General features: G+C 35.8%; 1 pseudogene; it reads right to left on the reverse strand.

The window, feature by feature from the left end:
* Positions 1-679: 679 nt before the first annotated feature.
* Positions 680-2048, reverse strand: LOC103543988 (glucose 1,6-bisphosphate synthase pseudogene; annotated as a pseudogene).
* Positions 2049-4686: the final 2638 nt, after the last annotated feature.

Genomic DNA, 4686 nt, shown 5'->3' on the forward strand with positions numbered 1-4686 from the left:
CATAGTTAGAAAGATTTTCTACAGCTGTCTGAAAACTAATTAACTGAATCATATTTGATGCAGGGATACTGTTTCAGTTCACACCAGACCCTGAGAAGGCACTGAGAAGTTTGACAAGAACAAAGCCACTAGGGGTGTTGCCACTGTTGTTTTGTGTTTAGTAAATCTCAGAATTTTAAATATATACAGTAAATTTACACCACATCAAGATTATCTTTAACAGAGGTGCTGAAACCACATATTGTAACACTGTTCTAAACTAGAAATGATAAATATCCTATTTCAAATACTTTAATTTGTAAATTAATACTCATGATGTAACAATGACACTTTTCCACAGTGATATAGGAACAGTGCCATTTTCTTTCCAATTTTATGGATTAATTTCCTCAACTAACTCTAGAATTAAAAAAATGTGCTATGTACAATTACAAGACTAGGGAACTAAGCTTAATAATACTTTAATTGGAGAACTCACTTTTCTATTGTTATGTTTCTGTTAAACGAAGAATAACGTGTTACTATAATACTTTTAATGTAATGACTTTTGTCTAGGATTATGAAAAATTTGAATAATTTCCCTTCAGACCATTTCATTTCAAATTCATACAGTTTGTTTAGCCAGCTGACCAAAAAGACAGAAAAGAAAAGAAAAAGAAAAAAGATGCTCGGCCAGATGCTAACACAAGGTCAACACATAGCTGTCTTGGTTGTTCTCTTTCTTGGTTGTTCTGTTGTTTCTTGGTTGTTGCTGTTTCAATGTTATGTTCATGGTTTCCAGGTAAGATACCATCTTAGCAACAAAAGCTGTACTCACCCTATCTTTATCCAAGAGTGAAGTTCCACACAGAAAACCAACAGACGCTTTAAATGCAAAAAGGACATCTTTCTCATTTTCCAGGAGGTCTTTTACCCTACTCCCAATCCATTTAAAACTTGGTGATGTTTCTTCAAAATGAAATGCTTCTTTAAGTGCAAGTGGATTCAAAATTTTGGAAGAGACTGTGGTGGCTAACATGTAAACTCCCTTCACATCAGCATTTCTTCACTTATTTTCCTCCCGGCAAGCAAACATCCACTCCCAAACAAAGCTGCCAACTCTTGCCTTTGAACCCATTCCAATGACCATTCTCCTGAGGTTCTGCCACTGCCAGTTGGTCTGCATCAAGATCTGTGGCTGGCACTATCCAGGCATTTTCTTTCTCTGCCAGTCTCAGAGAAAGTTCCAGCATGGATTCTCCTTCTTGAGGATTTGGGCATTTAATGGCGGCAAGTCAGGATCAGGATCTTTTTGTTCCGGTAATGGAATTGGAAGCTTAAAACCAAACACTTGAAAAGCCAACTGCACACAGTGACATCCAACCCCACGAAAAGATGTATATACAAATTTCAAGGTGGTCTCTGAGTTTAATTCCCTGTGAAAACAGATCTTTTTCAGATATTCCATGCATCTCCTGAAAATGCAGAGGATCTCTCTTCAGTAGGTTGGCATCCACTAAATTATCATCCCAGGAATCATTCCAGGGGTCCACAGTCTCCTATACATTTCAGAATTTCTTTATCATGAGGAGATGTGATCTGAACACCAGTTTCCCAATAAACCTTGTATACATTGTCTTCCTTGCAGTTGTGAGACATTAATCATCACGCCTGCAACTGCTTTGAGCTCCTGGACTGTGTATGACACAAAATGTGTAGGAATTTATCTTGAAAGAAGGTACGTGGGGACATCTTTAGCCAACAAGCCTGCAGCACGGAGGTTAGCAAGTCTCTGGCTACTGCAGCTGTCAGTTACTTGGTCCTGGGTGTCGTAGCCTAGACAGAGCCCCTCTGTCTGAAGTCTGAGAGACTTCTCTCAAGGTATTTGTGCATCCTCCGTGTTGATTCTATCATTGTAAGGTCATTAATATAGCAAAATACTGCCTCCATGGCAGAATCAAGTCCTGCAGTTTCAAAAGTCATTCAGCATCAAAGACCATCACAAAACTCCTCATTTGTCCCATTCCATAACAGATATTCAATTTGCTGTTTTGTTTCAGGGTTGTTTTCTGGTTTATTATAAAGGATACAATTCAGGAATAGCCAAATGGAAGAGATGCATAGGGCAAAGACATGGCGCTCCTGTGCCCTCTACCAACCGAGTGGTCCTGAGTTCACCAATCCAGAAATCATGTAGTTTTGATTTACATTTCCCTAATGGCTAGTGATGTTAAGCATCTTTTCATGTGCTCATTGCCATCCATATATCTTCTTTGGTGGTCTGTTCGAGTCTTTCACCTCTTTAAATTTTTTTGTTGCTGTCTTTTAAAAGAGTTTTGAGAGTTCTTTTTATATGCTGAACATAAGTCTTTTATCAGATACATGCTTTGTAAATATTTTATGCCAGAAGAGGATTGTCTTTTAATTTGCTGAATAGTGTCTTTTGAAGAACAGGAATTTTAAATTTTGAATTGCAAGTAATCAATGTATCCTTTTATAGATGTTTTTAGTGTCATAGCTAAGAAATTTTTGTTTAACCCAAGGCCACAAAGATTTTCTTTTATGTTTTCTTCCAGAAGTTTCAGAGTTTTTGTTTTTAAATTTAGGTCTATCGATGACCCATTTTGAGTTAATTTTTGTATATGGTATGAGCTTTGGATTGAAGTTCCTTTTTTGTTATATGGATATCCAATTGTTCCAGCATCATATGTTGAAGACTCCTTCCTCCACTGAACTGCCTTTGTTCCTCTGAAGAAAATCAGTTGTCCATATATGCATAGTTCTACCTTTGAGCCCTGTTTTGTTCCTTTGATCTATGCGTTTATCTTGACACCAATACCACACCGTCTTACCATGTATAGCCTTCTAATAAGTCTTGGAATCAGGTAGTGTACATCTTCGAACTGTGTGTTTTTCTTTCAAAGCTGTTTTTTGGCTGTTCTAGGTCCTTAGCGTTTCCACATGAGTTTTAGAATCAGCTTTCAGCTTTTCACCGGTGAGTATGATCTTAGCTGTGGCCTGTCATATATGGCTTTTATCAGATTGAGGTATGTTCCCTCTATACTCACTTTGCTGAGAGTTTTTATCGTACACGGATGTTTAATTTTGTCAAATGCGTTTTCTGCATCTATTGAGATGGTCACATGATTTTTATCCGTCCCTTTGTTAATGTAGTGTATCACATTATTTGTGGATGTTGAACTATCTTTGTGTCCTTAAAATAAATCCTACTTGATCATGGTGTATAATCCTTTTTAGGTATTGTTGAATTTGGTTTGCTAATATTTTGTTGAGGATTTTTGCATCTATGTTCATCACGGATATTGGCTTATTTCTTGTGGAGTCCTTGTCTGGTTTCAGTATCAGGGTAAGGCTGGCCTCATAAAATGAGTTTGAAAATGTTCCCTCCTCTTTTATTTTTGGAAGAGTTCAAGAAGGATTGATATGAATTCTTCTTTGAATGTTTGATAGAATTTACCAGTGAAGCCATCTGGTCCTGGGCTTTTGTTTGTTGGGAGGTTTTTGATTACTGATTCCATCTCCTTACTAGTAATTGGTCTGTTTAGACTTTCCATTTCTTCATGATTCAGTCTTGGAAGGTTTTATGTTCCTAGGAATTTATCCATTTCTTCTAGGTAGTCCAATTTGTTGGCATGTAATTGTTCATAGTAGTCTCACAATCTTTTGTATTTCTGTGGAATCAGTTGTAATGTCTTCTCCTTCATTTCTGGTTTTATTTATTTGAGTCTTCTCTTTTTTTTCTTGGTGAGTCTAGCTAAACGTTTGTCAATTTCATTTATCTTTTCAAAGAAACAGCTCTTGGTTTCACTGATCTTTTCCATTGTCTTTTTAGTTATTTGTGCTTTGATTCACTTATTTCTGCTCTGATCTTTGTTATTTCCTCCTACTAACTTTGTGCTTTGTTTTTTCTTTTTCTAGTTCCTTGAGGTTTAAAAGTTGAGTTGTTTATTTGAGATTTTTCTTGTTTCTTGAGGTAAGCATTTATTGCTATGAAATTCCCTCTTAGAACTGCTTTTGCTGCATTCCATAAGTTTGGGTGTGTTGTATTTCCTTTTTTATTTGTCTCAAGGTATTTTCTTATTTCTTCATTGACCCATTGCATGTTTTTTAATCACCACATATTTGTGAGTTTTCCAGTTTTCTTCATGTAATTAATTTCTAGTTTTATACCACTGCGGTTGGAAAAGATGCTTGATATGATTCCAATCTTTTTAAATTTGTTTACTTGTTTTTTGGTCTAACATATGACCTGTTCTGGAGACTGTTCCATGTGCACTTGACAAAAATGTGCATTCTGCTGCTTTTGGATAGAATGTTCTGTATATATCTATTAAGCCTGTCCTGTCTAATGTGTCATTTAAGACCAATGTTTCTTTATTGATTTTCTGTCTGGATGATCTATACATTGATGTAAGTGAGGTATTAAAATCCCCGACTATTATCGTATTGCTGTCTATTTCTCCCTTTTGGTCTGTTAATATTTTCTTTATATATTTAGGTGCTCCTATGTTGGGTGCATAAATATTTACAAATGTTACATCCTCTTTTTAGACTGACCTCTTTATCATCATGCAGTTCCCTTCTTTGTCTTTATTATAGACTCTGTCTTATTTTTTTTTATTTTTTTAAAGATTGGCACCTCAGCTAACAACTTGCCAATCTTTCTTTCTTTTTTTTTTTTTTTTT

This window comes from Equus przewalskii, chromosome 29, assembly GCF_037783145.1.
Source record: "Equus przewalskii isolate Varuska chromosome 29, EquPr2, whole genome shotgun sequence".
Lineage (NCBI taxonomy): Eukaryota > Metazoa > Chordata > Mammalia > Perissodactyla > Equidae > Equus > Equus przewalskii.